The sequence below is a fragment of the Ranitomeya imitator genome, chromosome 2 (assembly GCF_032444005.1).
Source record: "Ranitomeya imitator isolate aRanImi1 chromosome 2, aRanImi1.pri, whole genome shotgun sequence".
NCBI classification, from domain to species: Eukaryota; Metazoa; Chordata; class Amphibia; order Anura; family Dendrobatidae; genus Ranitomeya; species Ranitomeya imitator.
Genome location: NC_091283.1, coordinates 397,690,088 through 397,710,894, shown reverse-complemented (window position 1 = coordinate 397,710,894; position 20,807 = coordinate 397,690,088). Strand labels below are relative to the sequence as shown.

Below are 20,807 nucleotides of genomic sequence, written 5' to 3'. Positions count from 1 at the left end.
CAGTGGTTTACCCCCACATATGGGGTATCGGCATACTCAGGACAAATTGTACAACAACTTTTGGTGTCCATTTTCTCCTGTTACCCTTGGTAAAATAAAACAAATAAGAGCTGAATTAAAATTTTTTGTGAAAAAAAGTTAAATGTTCATTTTATTTAAACATTCCCAAAAATTCCTGAACACACCTGAAGGGTTAATAAACTTCTTGAATGTGGTTTTGAGCACCTTGAGGGGTGCAGTTTTTAGAATGGTGTCACACTTGGGTATTTTCTATCATATAGACCCCTCAAAATGACTTCAAATGAGATGTGGTCCCTAAAAAAAAATGGTGTTGTAAAAATGAGAAATAGCTGGTCAATTTTAACCCTTATAACTCCCTAACAAAAAAAAATTTTGGTTCCAAAATTGTGCTGATGTAAAGTAGACATGTGGGAAATGTTACTTATTAGGCATTTTGTGTGACATATCTCTGTGATTTAATTGCATAAAAATTAAAAGTTGGAAAATTGCAAAATTTTCAAACTTTTCGCCAAATTTCCGTTTTTTTCACAAATAAATGCAGGTAATATCAAAGAAATTTTACCACTATCATGAAGTACAATATGTCACAAGAAAACAATGTCAGAATCAGCAGGATCCGTTGAAGCGTTCCAGAGTTAAAACCTCATAAAGGGACAGTGGTCAGAATTGTAAAAATTGGCCTGGTCATTGACGTGCAAACCACCCTTGGGGGTAAAGGGGTTAAAGCCGGGGTCACCCGGGGTCACCCCTTGAAGACGTCATACTCACCCTACTCCAGCGATGCCTGGTCTCAGCGCCGGCAGCTCGTCCTGTGTGAGCGGTCACGTGGTACCGCTCATTAAGGTAATGAATATGGACGCATATTCATGACCTTAATGAGCGGTACCATGTGACCGCTCACGCAGGAAGAAGGTGCTGCGTTGGGACAGAGATGGAGGGATGTTCGGCACGGTGTGGGAAAGGTGAGTATGACAGCCAGGGAGGACGGGGAAAGGATGAAGGAGGACAGGGAACCAACCCATGCATACAGGAGGGGAGGGGAGATGAGCCATGCTTACAGGATGGGAGGGGGGTGAGATGAGCCATGCATACAGGATGGGAGGGGGGGGTGAGATGAGCCATGCATACAGGATGGGAGAGGGGGGAGATGAGCCATGCATACAGGATGGGAGGGGGGTGAGATGAGCCATGCATACAGGATGGGGGGCATTATACAGTATGGAGCATCATGTGTGGCCATTATACAGTATGGAGCATCATGTGGGGTCATTATACAGTACTGGAAAAACACCGTATGCACAACCTCAGAAGGTGCTCAAGTAGGGCTAAACCATACATGTATAATAAAGAAAACTTGGCACTCAACGTCTAGAATATTTTTGGATTTTGTTAATGCAGCCAGAATATAATATAGACGTTTCGGCCTCACTGGCCTTCATCAGTAACGGATTGCAGTGTAATGGTTAATCGTGTTCAGTGCGATAATAGGAGTGACACCATAGTCACTTTAAATGTGTCTGGTCATGCACTAGGCGCTGGGTATGGAGCCTGTATAAGATAGTACCTGGGTGGGTGGGGGTGCCAGTGTGCAGTCATCAGTGACGCAGTATCCACTGTGTGGCCATTATACAGTATGGAGCCTCATGTGTGGCCATTATACAGTGTTGAGCATTATGTGTGGCCATTATACAGTATAAAGCACTGTGTGGCGATTATACAGTATAGAGCACTGTGTGGCCATTATACAGTATTGAGCATCATGTGGGGTCGTTATACAGTATGGAGCACTGTGTGGCCATATTTTTTGTTTATAATTATTGTTTATGAAACAGTGTGATCAGCAGTACTAAATGGGTGTGGTTGGGGCGTGGATATGGGTGTGACTAGTTATGAAATGGGTGTGGTCAGAGGCATGGCTTAAGATTTGAACTTTGTCCCTCTTTCCCTTCTTCAAAAGTTGGGAGGTATGATACCACATTTGCCAGATCGCTGCAAGAGCCGCAAATGTCCGCAAATCCCATAGGGAATGAATGAAGCCAAACACAGTATTGCCATAAGTGATTCGTTACGTGGCAGATGAGGAAAAACTGTCGATCTGCTGCAAAAGGCTACTTTCACATCAGCGATTTTTGACAAAGTCACTGCCGATAGTGTCATACTCAACAAAGGGGGAGGCAGCACTAAGAGTGCCTAGGGCAGCTTAAACTCTAAATACAGCCCTGCTTTTTAGTGAATACTGATTGTGAACTGCTTGTGACAACAATCTCCCATATTCTTCATATGTCTGGCCTGTGGGGTACAAGGGCAAGAGGGAGTCCCTTTCTTGCAAAAAAACCCATCTAAGCCTGGCTATGTTTTAATAAAATGTTCATCAAGTCTGCCAAAAGCAAGTGGGATAATGTGTTATGGTCTCATGAGATCAAGATTGAATTTTATGGGCATAATTCTAAAAGGTATGTTTGGCACAAAGTCAACACTGCACATGACCAAAGGAACACCGTACTCGCAGTGAAGCATGGTGGAGGTAGCATTATGCTTTGGTGCTGTTTTTTTTTTGGAAGCTGGAACTTGGGCTTTAGTCAAGGTGAAGAACTATGAACAGTTTGAAATAATCATCAGTTTTACATCAAATCTTCCAGGCTTCGTGAAGACGAATTTCACCTTTCAGCATGACAATGACCCTAAGCAGTACACAGACCAGAATCCAATTGAAAATCCGAAGGTTCGACATGTGCCATGCTGATAGACACTAAATGCTGCTATAAATTCAAAGGGTACTTCAACAAATTATTAGTGTAAGGATGTGCATAATTTTGCAACAACATTATGTTTGGTTATTTTTCTTCTTCCACTGGAAAATAGTTCAAATTTCCATTTGAATTGTACAAATTATAGGGATGGAAAAAGTACTGAAATGATTCTGATTGGCATGTTTTTTTACACGACAAAAACCTGGCATTTTAAGTTCGGTGTGTATATTGTTTTATAGCGACTGTACGTGCATGCTTACTTCCATCCTCCTTTAAAGTCGGTCAAAGCCAGCTTTTAAGTTTTATGAATTGTGAATATTTTGTATATGCATGTCAGTGCAATGCTAGGCAAGGGTGTGGGCTCTGTGTTTTGGATAATTATACTTGTGCGGTATCCACCCTGTTCTTTATGATACAAGTTGGTGTATTTTCACCTTGAGTGTGATTTCAGCTTTTTTGAAAAAAATATATATATTTTTTGTATCACTGCCTTGGCTGTCTGAGTTATATATTTATTCTCTTTTACGTACCTGTAAATTTGTGTCACCATGTGGTATTAATGTATATGGACAGTGAACACATATCATACACAACCTCTTTCTTTCCTCTTTTTGGCATGCAAATGGAATGAATGTCAGCATCCAGGATATGATAATGTAGCGCTATTGCCAGCGTCCCTGCATGGTATCTCTTCCCCTCCATGCAGGGATGCTGACTTACTTATGAGCGCGCCCGTGCTTCTCTGTTCTTAAAGGGGCAGCGTGCATATTATGGTAAATTTTGTCAGCCTGTTGCTCAGAGGCATTTAGCATAAGTAGTACACCTGCAAGATGTCACCCAACCAATAGCTGGGAAGCATATTGTGTAAAAGACTCCTTCTTTCCTAAGGAGTCGCCAAGCAACGTACTAAATCATAAGTTAGTAAGGTGTACTGCTAATGAGTTGTGAGGTTCCCTGGTCCCGATGTGGCCAGAGCCTGAATGTTATTCCCTGGTCCCGGGGTGGCCACTCCTATATCCTCCTCACCTGGTCCCGAAGCTGCTAGTGTCTGAACCTCGTCCCCTGGTCCCAGAGCGTCCAGTGCCTGAACCCTGTCCCGTGGCCCCAGAGCGGCCAGTGCCTAAACCCTGTCCCCTGGAGCGGCCAGTGCCAGAGCCCTGTTCCCTGGTCCTGGAGCTGCCAGTTCCTGAAGCTCATCCCCTGGTCCCGAAGCGATCAGTGCCTGAACTTCATCCCCTAGTCACGGAGTGGCCACTGCCTGGACCGTGTCCCCTGCTCTCGGAGCGGCCAGTGCCTGAACATTTTCCCCTGGTCCTGGAGTGGACACTCTGTTCCTGAAGCCCCTTGGATCCCCCAGTGAATGAACGCTATTCCCCGGTCCATGAGTGGCCTAACTATGATCCTGTATCTTAGACAAGTGTGTCTGAACTAAGCCCTAAACTAGTGTCAGCGTACCTGACCCCTGGGGTCAGCAGCTGCACTATCGGGTTACGCCCAGGATTGGTACCTGTTGGCTACCTGCCGCACAAGCCTGACCGGTATCCACCGCGTCTGGGCCAGAAGCACACGCCATGCACGCAGTTTTGAGTGCATTTTCTCTACGGCTTTATACCAGGTTACCGCCCTGCACACAGATGCAGTTTGTTTTTCTATCTGGCCCCTTTTCCAAAAAGTCTTCTAGTACGTAACTGATGAAGGTCCCGAATTTGGGGACCGAAACGTTTGTTGGTACTACAAAATAAAACCTCTCACAGAGCATTAAGTTGAGTGCCAGGTTCTTCTATCTATTATCACATGGTGTGGGAACCTACCTGAGCACCTTCATTAGTAGTGCACACATATTCATCCTAAGATCACATGTAGTGACATAAGAAGCTGACACAGGAGTGTGGTTAGTAGGTAGTAGGGACATTGACTTTTTGGGAGTAAGCTGATCGTAATCCTTTTGAGAAGGAAGTTGTAGAACAGCATGTCATCCCCACCGATCATCCAGTCACCTCCACCACCAGACCCACTACCAGCGAACCAACCACATCAGGACCAAGAAGGGTGAGTAGAGTAAGACAGATAAAGGAGTATTATCCCTAGAGGCCCTCACACTAGCTAGCCACGCTAAAACAATTGCCTGACCCTGAGAACCAACCTTTCCCATTTTACAGACAGATAAAGACAATACAACGGATGTATAAGTGCACTTGGGCATACCTAGAGAGCTTGGTGAGTGCAAAGGCAGGTGACGTACTAGGACACATAATTAAGACACATACAGATGTGGCAAAGGATCAAGCATGGGGCATGAATGATAAATCTGCACGGTCTGGGGCGACGTACTGAGAATCACTAAAACAATGGGCTATAGTGAAACAATCAGAGCAGTCTGTACTCCTGACTGACGTGACACAGCAAAAAGGAGAAATGTACTTTGGACGGTTGCAGCTGAAATGGGCAGACGTGGGGCACAGTCAAATAAACCCACTCGATTTTAAAATACTGGTAAATGCATTCCGGTATGAACAAAGGCCTACGAGACTCAGTACAGACAGCCAGACTGAATGGAGAAATGTAGATCCAAAAGACCTCCTGAAGGTGGCTAAAGGAGTTGAACAAACCAGGACAATAAGACGACCTGTCATGTATGCTGGAGCACAAGGAAAACAGTAGAGACGTAGTAAGGGACCTAAGGACTTAGAAACAGTGAAGTGCTGGAATTGTGGAGAAAATGGACACTATGCCAACCACTGCAAAAAAAACCTACAGAATAGACTAAGCAGACCAATCTTCCACCTCCTTCACCTTCAGACTAGGAAACTGGCAACCCAGTGACAAATGTGTGCCCTGTTCTTGTCCCCTCCAGACCTGGTCTTGCCTTGATGACTACCATAAAAATGCCGGGAGGGAAAGGGGCAGAATTCTTGATTGACACTGGGGCAGCCGGGACTGTGGTACACAAAGACTTGATAATGCCAGACATGATTAGTAACGAGACTGTGGAATGTGTGGGGGTAGAGGGACAAGTGACTGAAGCCCCTATGACTAAACAAATGAGACTAGAATCACGAGACAGCCAAGAGGTGCTTACAAAACTTGTTAGTGACAATACCCTTATGAATTTGCTGGGAGCAGATGTGTTGAGTGCTATCTAGGCCACCATACAGTACTCTCCTGAGGGTATTACAGTCACAAGTCCCCTTTCATATAAACACTTGTATAAGATTGCAGAAATGAGGTATATGACAAAAACAGTGAAAGTAATGCCTGACACCAAAATGTCTGAGATTGGGGAAATGGGACAGGTGCCAGACACAGTTTGGGCAAGGGGAAAAACTGATGTGGGTCAGCTGCCCATTTCCCCCTGTCATGATAAAATTAAATGTAGGAACCACTCCTCTTTGTTAAAGCACTACCCCTTTAAAGCCTAGCCAAATCAATGGCCCTGAGCAGGGATATTAAAGAGTATGTTAAGGCAGGGGCTCAGGTGTAAGGATCTCCCCCTGCAGCACCCCTTTGTATCCCATTAAGAAAAAAAGGACCCAAGCATTCCCCTGACACTTACAGAATGGTTCATGACTTAAGTGCTATTGATGTTACAGAGAGGTATAGGCAATAAAAAGAATATTTTTACAATATTTGTACCTGCGCTAAACTTTAAAGTACTTTAGTCAACAAACCTTTTTGGCTCGCATAGCGCTCCGTAGCACCTCTAGGGGCAGCACGTGACGTACGAGCACGTGACCCGAACGTCACCGCAGGTCCTGCAAAATATCGCACAAGCAGCACAGGCCGCGCGAGCATCCGTCACCGGCCGGGACGGCGCCTGCACTAGCCGCCTGAGGAACTACAAGGACAAGCAGTTATCAAGCTAAGTAGAACTACTTTGCCTGCCTCACTATTATCGTCAAGCTAGTACGGACATTTCTAGCATAACTCCATCTTTTTTCTCCCTATGAACATCAGTATGACAGGTACTGGATCTTTACCTATTATGTATTCAGCGTACTAACGGAGAAACACATATATTATTTAATATTTTTTATTTCAGGCAACGCTCTGTACGGGGTGTTAGTTTATTAGCCTTTTTTTAGCTTCATACAAGTGATCCACTACACGGGGATTCAATAGCCCTGCACAGTCTACTAACCACTTTTTAGCTGGTACTATCCTATTTTATAACTAAGTGGCTTAGGATTTGTGATCTTACTTTTATATTATTACCCATTTGTGTACTGTTTCCCATTTCAGTCCCTGATTTGCCATATACGCTCACAGACGAACTCTCAACAATCCTCTCACCAAACAGGTAACCGCCCACCGTGAATGTTGACTAAAGTACTTTAAAGTTTAGCGCAGGTACAAATATTGTAAAAATATTATTTTTCTTGCCTATAGCTCCTTTTTCTCCTCTGTGTGGTGTGGAGCAGTACCCGCAGCTATCTCTATCCATCCCACGAGCGCCGTTACCCTATACACTAGTGTCTCTTGATGTTACAGAGAGTGTGACCTCAATTGTCCCTAACCCACACACCTTACTGACTTATCTTGGCCTACTGTAGGCCTTGGATAACGTCTGCTTTACAAATGATGCAACCACTTTATGACTGCTTGTCATCAAACCCCTACAATCTCACCCAAGAAGCAATTGATTCCTTCCATTCTCTAAAACTGCTCATTGTGTCAGCCCCGGCCTTAGGCATTCCAAACTATGATCAGCCATTTTTCTTGTTTTGCACAGAGCATGGAGGACATGCTACCGCAGTACTGACACGACAACATGGAGGGAAACAGAGACCAATATCTTACTACTCAGCACAGTTTGACCCAGTGATTAGAGGGTCTCTGTGTGTCCGTGCTGTAAGAGCTGCTGTCTTACTGCTAAGCATGTGAGCTCACATTGACTTTTTCCTTTGACAATTTACACCCCACATGACATTAATGCCATATTCACACAAGTTCAACCAAAACACCTGTCTATGGCTAGACAGCTCTATGTGCTCTAATACTAATTCCTGAATACGTCACCCTCAAAAGATATAATGTTCTGAATCCAGCCACTCATCTGCCTGTGGATTCAGAAAAGGGGGATATTGGTGGCGGTGTTGACAGGTGAAGAAGAGTACTTTGACATGATGCATGAACATGACTGCATAGGAACTGATGAGTCAGGAGACAGTAAGTTTTACATATGTTCATGAAAAAAAAACCTGTTCTTAATGCATATTTTGAGGTTTTTATTTTTTGTAGATGGCTCCAGATACCACCAGGATGGGTGATTCTACACTGGATATGCAGTAGTATCCTTACATGAGGTAGTCTGAGCTGAACCACTCCCTCCTCACATGACGGTGCAGGAGGCAGAGTTGAAGGCACTCACTGATGCATGTAAAGCTGCAGCAGGTAAAGTCGCTAAAATTTACACATATTCGAATTATGCATGGGGAATATCCCATGATTATGGCCCTATATGGTGAAGCAGAACGTTTCTAACATCAGCCGGTAAGCCTATTAAAAATGCAGAGATGGTGAAACAATTAATGGAGGCATTGATGTTACCAGTCCAGGTTGGCATAATCAAGGTGAAAGCACACACAAACGGTGACGCCGTGGAGGTAGAGGGCAACAGAAGGGTGGACGAGGCTGCAAAAATAGCAGCAAGGCGGCCTAGGGAGCAGTGGACTGTGGCAGGGAGTCAGCGTATTCCAGCCACACTGAGCCTAGATGTCCTGAAATCCCTCCAGCTGCTCAAACAGAGAAGGAACACTGTGGGAGAATGGGAGCTGAGCGGAACTCAAAAGGAGTATGGGACAATAAGGCTAAATTGTATATACCAAGATCCCTGTTCCCAATCATGGTGCAAGCGACACATGGCCCCACTCACACCTCAAAATGTCACATGTGTACCATGGTAAATGCCTTCTGGATCGCTCCTGGTTTCAGTTATGCAGCCGCGAAACTCATGAAGTCATGCCTCATCTGTGCACAGCACAACCCAGGCAAAACAATAAAAGTCCCTAAGAAAGCGACACTCAGGCCTCTACCCGTTTCAGAGACTGCAGACTGACTACATATAACTACCCAAGGTAGGAGTGTATGAAAAATATCCTAGTATGTGTAGATCTCTTCTCTGGTTGGCTGGAAGCCTATCTGGTAAAATGTGCAAATGCTAAAACGACTGCAGACAAACTGATGAAAGAACTGATCTGCAGGTATGGTGTCCCATACACACTTCACGGGAGAAACAATGAGGGAAGTCATGCAGGCCCTGGGAGTACAGCAAGTATTTCACACACCATATAGACCACAAAGTAGTGGGAAAGTAGCAAGACTAAATGGGACACTTAAACTGAACATTCAAAGGCCATGGCAGACACAGGAAAGAGCGGGGTAGCATGCTTGACTCTTGCACTCTTTTCGGTCAGACAAAATCTAAATAGGAAGATAAGCTTGTCTCCTTTTGAAGTCCAGTTTGGTAGTGCCCCAAAGACTGGTCTGTACTTCCCACAGGTGCTACAAATGCAACACGGTGCTATGACAGCCTCTATCCAGGCCTTGCAGAAAAGACTTAATGTGGTGCATAAACATGTGTTCTCATCCATTCCAGATCCTAATGCCAGTGCAGCTGTATATCAGCTGAATCCAGGTGATTGGGTGGTCATACACAGACACGTGAGAAGAAGCCTAGATCCACGGTTTGACAGCCGATTTTGAAGTCCAGCTGACCACACTCAACTCAGTGAAACTTGAGAGAAAGCCCACCTGGATCCATGCCAGTCACTGCAAAAAGATCTTTTCACCAGCAGAATGAGTGTTCTAATAATCACCTTGCTGGCAGTGGTAGGATTTTTGCACCCTACAGAGACACTGGATAAACTTTTAAATGTGGGCAGGGACAACAAACTTATTCAACATCATACTTTTCTTATAAAAGACGTGGAAGGACAAAAACTGTTGGACTGTTAGATCTGTACACACGGCCCAGTATCTGCAAGGACTATGCTGTACTTAGCCTTACACCTGGAGCCAAGGAAGGTATTAACGCCATACTGCATACACAATGAGACTTGGCCTCAGACTTTCTAGGTTCCTTGAGGTTCTTAGTGAGACTAATACAATACAGAGACTCCTTTTTAAATCCAGCCAATTGGCTTAGTGGCCTAGCGGGAGGGATTTTTTTGTATTTTACAGACTTTCATGCAAATTTTGTTGTTTTATTTATTGTTTTATGTAGCTGTAAAAGCGCTTATATATATATATATATATATATATATATATATATATATATTACCTAAGCTAGTGAATAATGTAAGTGTGGGAAAAAATGAAAAATAAAAATCTCTAAGGCTGAACCTTCCGTGGTGTATCATAGACCCCGTATAAGGCTACGTTCACACTAGCGTTATGCTAGTTTGCGTCGGGCGACGCAGCGGCGACGCATGCGTAATGCGCCCCTATATTTAACATGCGGCTTCTTTTTTGCCGCAAGCGTTGGACCAAGAAAACGCAACAAGTTGCATTTTTCTTGCGTCCAAATTTCGGCAAAAAACGACGCATGCGTCGCAAAACGCAGCATTTTTGCGTGCGTTTTGGTGCGTTTTTATTTGCGTTGTGCACCGCTGCGTACGCCGACGCAGCGGTGCACAACGCAAATGTGAACGTAGCCTAACCACTGCTGATGGATAAAGTGCATGTCCACACTGAGGCTGGATGGGCGAAGCAGGTAGAAAGCCCCCTTATGGGTACTAGACCCATGAGACAGTAGCTCCTTTGTGGACATCAGCTGACCCTGTGGCAGAGGTATACCATTTACAAAAGGGAGAAACGCAGAACACAAAAACCGAACTAATGCCCAAACAGTAAATTCAAATAATTTATTTGTAAAGGAATACACCAAATGGTAGGGGGAAAAGAAACCAAAAGAGGGCACAAGACCGAGGAGACGGAGCAAAAAAACAGTCCTGCTATAGTACAGTGATGATATGATACAAATAAATAAATAAATATATGTAACTCAACACAGAACCGAAACATATATATACAGACACTGAAAAAAGTGGATATATCAAGGAAAAAGAGATGAAATATATATAACGGTGCACCTTTAAAAACTGGCCTAAAGTACTTACTAGGCTAAGGTGCACATAGTAGCTGCAAGTGCAATGTGTGTATGTATATACAGTGGGGCAAAAAAGTATTTAGTCGGTCAGCAATAGTGCAAGTTCCACCACTTAAAAAGATGAGAGGCGTCTGTAATTTACATCATAGGTAGACCTCAACTATGGGAGACAAACAGAAAAAAAAATCCAGAAAATCACATTGTCTGTTTTTTTAACATTTTATTTGCATATTATGGTGGAAAATAAGTATTTGGTCAGAAACAAACAATCAAGATTTCTGGCTCTCACAGACCTGTAACTTCTTCTTTAAGAGTCTCCTCTTTCCTCCACTCATTACCTGTAGTAATGGCACCTGTTTAAACTTGTTATCAGTATAAAAAGACACCCGTGCACACCCTCAAACAGTCTGACTCCAAACTCCACTATGGTGAAGACCAAAGAGCTGTCAAAGGACACCAGAAACAAAATTGTAGCCCTGCAGCAGGCTGGGAAGACTGAATCTGCAATAGCCAACCAGCTTGGAGTGAAGAAATCAACAGTGGGAGCAATAATTAGAAAATGGAAACCATACAAGACCACTGATAATCTCCCTCGATCTGGGGATCCACGCAAAATCCCACCCCGTGGGGTCAGAATGATCACAAGAACGGTGAGCAAAAATCCCAGAAGCACGCGGGGGGACCTAGTGAATGAACTGCAGAGAGCTGGGACCAATGTAACAAGGCCTACCATAAGTAACACACTACGCCACCATGGACTCAGATCCTGCAGTGCCAGACGTGTCCCACTGCTTAAGCCAGTACATGTCCGGGCCCGTCTGAAGTTTGCTAGAGAGCATTTGGATGATCCAGAGGAGTTTTGGGAGAATGTCCTATGGTCTGATGAAACCAAACTGGAACTGTTTGGTAGAAACACAACTTGTCGTGTTTGGAGGAAAAAGAATACTGAGTTGCATCCATCAAACACCATACCTACTGTAAAGCATGGTGGTGGAAACATTATGCTTTGGGGCTGTTTCTCTGCAAAGGGGCCAGGACGACTGATCCGGGTACATGAAAGAATGAATGGGGCCATGTATCGTGAGATTTTGAGTGCAAACCTCCTTCCATCAGCAAGGGCATTGAAGATGAAACGTGGCTGGGTCTTTCAACATGACATTGATCCAAAGCACACCGCCAGGGCAACGAAGGAGTGGCTTCGTAAGAAGCATTTCAAGGTCCTGGAGTGGCCTAGCCAGTCTCCAGATCTCAACCCTATAGAAAACCTTTGGAGGGAGTTGAAAGTCCGTGTTGCCAAGCGAAAAGCCAAAAACATCACTGCTCTAGAGGAGATCTGCATGGAGGAATGGGCCAACATACCAACAACAGTGTGTGGCAACCTTGTGAAGACTTACAGAAAACGTTTGACCTCTGTCATTGCCAACAAAGGATATATTACAAAGTATTGAGATGAAATTTTGTTTCTGACCAAATACTTATTTTCCACCATAATATGCAAATAAATTGTTAAAAAATCAGACAATGTGATTTTCTGGATTTTTTTTTCTCAGTTTGTCTCCCATAGTTGAGGTCTACCTATGATGTAAATTACAGACGCCTCGCATCTTTTTAAGTGGTGGAACTTGCACTATTGCTGACTGACTAAATACTTTTTTGCCCCACTGTATATCAGCATAAAGTGCAACAAGTGCTGGAAAGTGCAGCCGAAGTAACAATCTAAAGTGCAAATGTGCGGCCTAATATACGCTGGAGATAGGGATATGTATACAGGTACCTGCTAGATAGATTTAGGCATAATGACCAGTGTCACCAACAATAAATCATAAATTTAGAGTGCTGTATCTTTAAATGAATTGACTGGAGCGGGTATTACCTTTGGTGCTGCCGTCTCCTGGATGTACCACTCTCCGACGCGCGTTTCGGCATCAGCCTTCGTCAGGCTTACCCATTTGCCCAGCCCCCACTTCCCCAATCCCACTAACAGGAGCTCTGTGGAATGCTCACTCTGTCGGCAACAAGCTTTCCTACATCCACGATCTTTTTGTTACTACCAAACTTTCCTTCCTCGCCATCACTGAAACCTGGCTCACCCCTTCTGACACAGCCTCTCCTGCTGCACTTTCCTATGGTGGCTTCCACCTTTCTCACACACCCCGCCCCAGCAGCAAGCATGGCGGAGGAGTTTGTTTTCTCCTGTCAGATAACTGCTCCTTCACCCCAATCCCACTGCCACCCTCTGTTACCCTCCCTTTCTTTGAGGTGCACTCTGTGGGCATCTATGCCCCCACCAACCTCCAACTGGCTGTCATTTACCACCCCCAGGGCCAGCCACCACCTTCTTTGACCACTTCACCACCTGGCTACTTCATTTCCTTTCTGCGGACATCCCCACTATCATCATGGGCGACTTCAACATACCCATTGACACTTCCCTCTCAGCTGCCACTAAACTTCTATCTCTCACTTCCTCCTTCGGCCTCACTCAATGGTCTTCTGCAGACACTCACAAAGATGGTCACACATTGGACCTCATCTTCCGCCTCTGCTCCCTATCTAACCTCTCTAACTCACCTCTTCCTCTTTCTGACCACAATCTACTCACATTCTCTTCCCTCTCCACTCCTTGTTTACAATCCCCACCCCATAAACTTGTACACCCTCGCAGAAATCTTAAACACCTTGATCTACATTCACTCTCTGAATCCCTCCTCCCTCTCACAGACATAAGTTCCCTACACAATGCGGATGACGCTGCTGCTCTATATAACACCACAATAGCTGCAGCTTTGGAATCGAATGCCCCTCTCACACATACCAAAGCTCGCAAAATTAACAGACAGCTCTGGCACACCAGCCTGACCAAAGAACTGAGGTGAGCTTCCAGGGCTGCAGAGCGGAGATGGAAAAGATCCTACTCCAACGAGCACTTTATCGCATTCAAGCAGTCCCTCACTACTTTCAAGACCACACTCGCCACAGCTAAACAAACCTACTTCTCATCTCTCATATCCTCCCTGTCTCACAACCCTAAACAGTTATTCAACATCTTCAACTCTCTACTCCATCCCCCAGCATCTCCTCCCTCCCCACTCATCTCAGCTGAAGACTTTGCCTCATTTTTCAAGCAGAAGATTGAGAACATCAGAGACAGTTTTAGTCGACAATCCCCAGAGCCCTGCCTCCCAACTACCCAGCTCTCCTCCTCCAAAACCAACTTCTCTACCATTACAGAAGATCGCATCTCACCACCTGTGCACTTGACCCGATCCCTTCCCACTTCATCCCAAACCTCGACACAGTCTTCATCCCAACTCTAACCCATCTCTTCAACCTATCACTAACAACTGGTGTTTTCCCCTCAAGCTTTAAACATGCCTTAATCACACCTATCCTCAAAAAGCCCTCTCTTGACCCATCCTCTCTACCTAGCTATCGCCCTATATGACATCTCCCCTATGCCTCAAAACTACTGGAACAACACGTCCATCTTGAACTGTCCTCCCATCTCTCTTCCTGCTCCCTTTTCGACTGCTTACAATCAGGCTTCCGGTCACACCACTCCACTGAATCTGCCCTAACTAAGGTCACCAATGATCTATTAACCGCCAAGAGCAAGCGACACTTCTCTATCCTCCTCCTGGACCTGTCCTCTGCCTTTGACACGGTGGACCATTCCCTATTACTACAGACCCTCTCATCCCTTGGCATCACAGACTTGGCCCTATCCTGGATCTCGTCATACCTAAATGACCGAGCATTCAGCGTCTCCCATTCACACACCACCTCCTCACTTCGCCCCCTATCTGTCGGAGTCCCACAAGGTTCAGTTCTAGGGCCCCTGCTCTTCTCCATTTACACTTTTGGCCTGGGACAGCTCATAGAATCTCACGGTTTTCAGTATCATCTCTATGCTGATGACACACAGATCTACATCTCTGGACCAGATATCGCCACCCTACTAACCAGAATCCCTCAATGTCTATCCGCTATTTCATCCTTCTTCTCCGCTAGATTTCTAAAACTTAACATGGACAAAACAGAATTCATTGTCTTTCCCCCATCTCATGCGACCCCCCCATCGAACCTATCCATTACAGTAAATGGCTGCCCACTCTCCCCAGTCCCACAAGCTCGCTGCCACGGGGTAATCCTTGACACTGATCTCTCCTTCAAACCGCATATCCAAGCCCTTTCCACTTCCTGCCGCCTTCAACTGAAAAATATTTCATGGATCCGTACATTCCTAAACCAAGAATCTGCAAAAACCCTAGTTCATGCCCTCATCATCTCCCGCCTCGACTACTGTAACCTCCTGCTCTGTGGCCTCCCCTCTAACACTCTCACACCCCTCCAATCTACTCTAAACTCTGCTGCCCGACTAATCCACCTGTCCCCCCGCTATTCCCCGGCCTCTCCCCTCTGTCAATCCCTTCACTGGCTCCCCATTACCCAGATACTCCAGTACAAAAGCCTAACCATGACATACAAAGCCATCCACAACCTGTCTCCTCCATACATTTGTGACCTCGTCTCCCGATACTTTCCTGCACGCAACCTCCGATCCTCACAAGATCTCCTTCTGTACTCCCCTCTTCCCACAATCGCATACAAGATTTCTCTTGCGCATCACCCCTACTCTGGAACTCTCTACCACAACATATCAGACTCTCACCTACCATCGAAACCTTCAAAAAGAACCTGAAGACCTACCTCTTCCGGCAAGCCTACAACCTGCAGTAACCACCGATTGACCAAACCACTGCAAGACCAGCTCTATCCTCACCTACTGAATCCTCACCCATCTGTTGTAGATTGTGAGCCCTCGTGGGCAGGGTCATCTCTCCTCCTGTACCAGTTGTGACTTGTATTGTTCAAGATTATTGTACCTGTATTTATTATGTATACCCTTCCTCACATGTAAAGCGCCATGGAATAAATGGCGCTATAGTAATAAATAATAATAAATAATAATAATATACCTAAACAGTGGAAATCCCCAATTCAAGCTCCAACCCTAACCCCTACACACCCCTAACCCTAATCACAACTATAACCCTAACGACAACCCTAACACACCCCTAATCCTAACCATAACCACAACCATAACCCTAAAACACCCCTAACCCTAACCGTAATCCCATCCATAACAACTATGACCTTAACCACAACCCTAACCACAACACAACCCTAACCCCAACCCTAGCCCAACACTAACCCAACCCTAGGCCAGCCCTAACCCTAGCCCAACCTTAATCCTAGTCCAACAATAACCCTAGCCCTGACCCTACCCCTAGCTCTAGCCCATCCCTAGCTCTAGCCCTAACCCTAGCCCCAACCCTAACCTAACCCTAGCCCAACACAAACACTAGCCCCGACTCTAGCTCTAACCCAACCCTAACCTAACCCTAGCCCCAACCCTAACCCAGCCCTAATGGAAAAATGGAAATAAATACATTTTTTTATTGTATTATTTTTAACTAACTTAGGGGGTGATAAAAGGGGGGTTTGATTTACTATTTTTTTTTATTTTGATCACTGTGATAGGGTCTATCACGGTGATCAAAATGAACCAATAGGAAAAATGTCCTACTGTTGCTGGGTGCCGGCCGGAAGATCTTGGCGGATGCACTGTGCATGCGCCTGCCATTTTCTTCCCGGAAGAAGACGCTGGTGGCAAGGGGACAGGACTGGGGGATGCAGGACTGTCCAGGGACACCGGAGGTACCAGATGGGCTCTGGGGAGCCAATTTATTTCTCCTCTGATATGCTAGATCACATCAGAGGAGAGAGAACAGAGGAGAGAGAAATTAAATGGGAAATCAGACTTTTTTTGCAGTCGCCGTTATTCCGTGAAAAACGGTGATCGCAACACTGGAGTCGGTAAAAACTAACCTCAATCATGTTCCCTGGGGTCTCAGCTACCCCCAGTAACTGAAACCCCAGAGAATTCCAGATGATGGGGAGCGCTATACACTTATTTCTCAGCATTGATAAAAAGCGGCGCTGTGGAACAAGTACCCTTAACTGCTACCATTAAAAGGCATAGATCGGTGGTCGTTAAAGGGTTAACAGAAATAAACACTTAAAATAGATCACTCTGTTTGTAATGACTATATAATATACGAGTTTCACTTTTTATATTGAAGAACTGAAATAAATTAACTTTTTGATGATATTCAAAGTTTGTGAGAAGCTCCTGTATATACAAAATGTGATGTGATTTATCTGGACTTTGCAAAGGCATTTGATACTGTACCACATAACAGCCTTATAATGAAGTTCGAGAAACAGGAACTAGAGGAACTACACTACCGTTCAAAAGTTTAGGGTCACTTAGAAATGTCCTTATTTTTGAAAGAAAAGCACAGTTTTTTCCAATGAAGGTAACATTAAATAATTAATTAATACACTCTATATATTGATAATGTGTTAAATGACTATTCTAGCTGCAAACATCTGGTTTGTAATGCAATATCTTCATAGGTGTATAGAGGCCCATTTCCAACAACCATCACTCCAGTGTTCTTATGCTACTTTGTGTTTGCTAACTGTGTAAGAAGGCTAATGGATGTTAGAATACCCTTGAAAACCCTTGTGCAAGTATGTTAGCACAGCTGAAAACAGTTTGGCTGATTAGAGAAGCTATAAACCTGAGCTAGTTGAGAACCCGGAGCATTACATTTGTTGGTTCCATTAAACTCTCAAAATGGCCAGAAAAAAGGAACTTTCATGTGAATCTCGACAGTCTATTCTTGTTCTTAAAAATGAAGGCTATTCCATGGGAGAAATTGCCAATAAACTAAAGATTTCCTACAACGGTGTGTACTACTCAGAGGAGAGCACAAACAGGCTCTAACCAGAGTAGAAACAGAAGTGGGAGGCCCCGCTGCACTACTGAGCAACAAGACAAGTACATTAGAGTCTGTAGTTTGAGAAATCGACACGTCACAGGTCTTCAACTGGCAGCTTCATTAAATAGTACACGCAAAACGCCAGTGTCAACATCTACGGTGAAGAGGTGACTCCGGGATGCTGGCCTTCAAAGCAGAGTGGCAAAGAAAACGCCATATCTGAGACTGGCTAATAAAAGGAAAAGATTAATATGGGCAAAAGATCACAGACATTGGACAGAGGAAGATTGGAAAAAAGTGTTATGGACAGAGGAATCCAAGTTTGAGGTGTTTGGATCACACAGAAGAACATTTGTGAGACGCAGAACTGAAAAGATGCTGGAAGAGTGCCTGACGCCATCTGTCAAGCATGGTGGAGGTAATGTGATGGTCTGGGGTTGCTTTGGTGCTGGTAAAGTGGGGATTTGTGCAAGTTAAAAGGGATTTTGAATAAGGAAGGCTATCACTCCATTTTGCAACGCCATGCCATACCCTGTGGACAGCGCTTGATTGGAGCCAATTTCATCCTACAACAGGACAATGACCCAAAGCACACCTCCAAATTACGCAAGAACTATTTTGAACCAAAAACGAAGAAGCAGGCAGCTGGTATTCTATCTGTAATGGAGTGGCCAGCGCAGTCACCAGATCTCAACCCCATTGAGCTGTTGTTGGAGCAGCTTGACCGTATGGTACGCAAGAAGTGCCAAAATCAAGCCAAACCAACTTGTGGGAGGGGCTTCTGGAAGCAGGGGGTGAAATTTCTCCAGATTACCCCAGCAAATTAACTGCTAGAATGCCAAAGGTCTGCGATGCTGGAATTGCTGCAAAGGGAGCATTCTTTGACGAAAGCAAAGTTTAAAGGAGAAAATTATTATTTCAAATAAAAATCTGTCTGGACTAGATTTTCAATTCATTTGGCAACTCACTTGATTAATAAAAGTATGAGTTTTCATGGAAAACACAAAATTGTCTGGGTGACCCTAAACTTTTGAATGGTAGTGTATATGCAAATGGGTAAGGAATTGGCTAAATGACAGGAAACAAAGAATCGGCTTAAATGTTACGTTCTGTAAATGGGATATAGTCAGCAATGGAGACCGCAGGGATCTGTGCTTGGACCGATTCTTTTTAATCTCTTTTTGTAGATTATTAAAAAATGACCTTGATAGAAAATCTGGATAGGGATAAGATGACTGAACGTGCAAACACTTGGCAAATAATGTTTAATGTAGATAAATGTAGAGTAATGGACATAGGACGAAGTAATCTCATTACTGCATATACATTACATGGGAGTATACTCGGGACTACAGAACAGGAGAAGGACTTGGGTATTCTGGTTACAAGTTAGCTGAGCAGCAGTACTCAATGTCAAGCAGCAGCCGCAAAAGCAAGCAAGATTTCAGGGTGTATAAAAAGAGAGATAAAATCCCGTGATCCTAACATATTGTTACTCCTCTATAAATCACTGGTGAGGCCACATCTAGAATATGGGATCCAGTTTTGGGCTCCACATCTTAAAAAGGATATTCAGAAGTTGTAGAAGTGCACTGTACTACTGTACCCAAGTTATCATATATTTAAGGAGTCGGAGTTGGTCCATTTTATACCGACCTCCACCAAAATGGACACATTAATCAGATATAGGCAATTTGATACTGTGATCTTGTTTGCCTCTGGGATTGGTTGCCTTACAGTCTTCAAGTCCCTATTTTTCCACTTATCTTTATGTTATGACTAAGGGCCACCACGGCCTAAAACGCGCAAGTTACTGTGCTACCAGGTTACACTTTGCATACCCTTTTGTGACAAACAATTAATCTACATAAATGAAAATTGGAGTGATTTTATCATCCCGACTTTCACTCCATGTGAATTATTCCTGCCTGAAGAGCGGCTGTGCCACCCTCTGACACCATGTGAGCTGCTGTACATCCAATTTCCCCTAGTTCTTATTTGTGCATCATGCCGTGACAATAACCTGGGCCAGACTTACAAATGAAAAAAAAAGGAACCAGAGACTCCGGCAGGTATTGTAGGTTCACAAGGCTCTGATCCGGCAGCCACGGACTACTGAGGTGACTGCTGGACCAGCATCCTGCCCATTGATTTGCTCATCTCAAATATCTACATCACAGAGTAAGTAAAAAAAAAGAAAGTAGCAACACAGACACACCTATAGACTCAATAGTGAGGGGGTTAATGTCCCCTGCCCCCGCCCAGTAATGGGGAATCTCCAGCACCTACCTCCACCTGCAGAGCCGCACACTGGATATATGGCTGTTCTTTGTTTACAGGACCTGTGATGAGGTCACAGTCATGTGATCGGTCACATGGAGGGGGGGAGTCAGGGGTCACATGATCAGGGGCCTCTGGATGCAGGACTCTGCTGTGCTGGTTGTCATGGTGCTGGATGAGGGGAAGTTTATGTGAGGGAGTTAGCAAAGTTGTGTGTGTACGAGGTGCACGGAGCACAGCCGTGTGATTACCATGTGTATGTAGCAGAGCCATTTGTGTATGATGTGTATGGAGCAGAGCCATGTGTGTATGACATGTACGGAGCGGAGCAGTGTGTGTACGAGGTGTACGGAGAGGAGCCGTGTGTGTACAAGGTGTACGGAGAAGAGCTGTGTGTATGAGGTGTACGGAGAGGAGCCGTGTGTGTACGAGGTGTACGGAGAAGAGCTGTGTGTACGAGGTGTACGGAGAGGAGCCGTGTGTGCACAAGGTGTACGGAGAAGAGCTGTGTGTACGAGGTGTACGGAGAAGAGCTGTGTGCGTACGAGGTGTGCGGAGAAGAGCTGTGTGTACGAGGTGTACGGAGAAGAGATGTGTGTACGAGGTGTACGGAGCACAGCCGTGTGATTACCATGTGTATGTAGCAGAGCCATTTGTGTATGATGTGTATGGAGCAGAGCCATGTGTGTATGACATGTACGGAGCGGAGCAGTGTGTGTACGAGGTGTACGGAGAAGAGCTGTGTGTACGAGGTGTACGGAGAGGAGCCGTGTGTGTACAAGGTGTACGGAGAAGAGC

The 20,807-nt window shown here is 44.8% G+C and overlaps 1 protein-coding gene across 1 annotated transcript in view; it reads right to left on the bottom strand.

Moving 5' to 3' along the window:
• LOC138664152 (zinc finger protein 436-like) overlaps positions 1-20,092 on the bottom strand; it is a 47,479-nt gene extending 27,387 nt beyond the window's left edge. Inside the window, exon 1 of the mRNA XM_069750598.1 lies at positions 20,019-20,092. The gene's annotated coding sequence lies outside the window, so the exon portion shown is untranslated. The remainder of the gene's footprint in view (positions 1-20,018) is intronic.
• Positions 20,093-20,807: the final 715 nt, after the last annotated feature.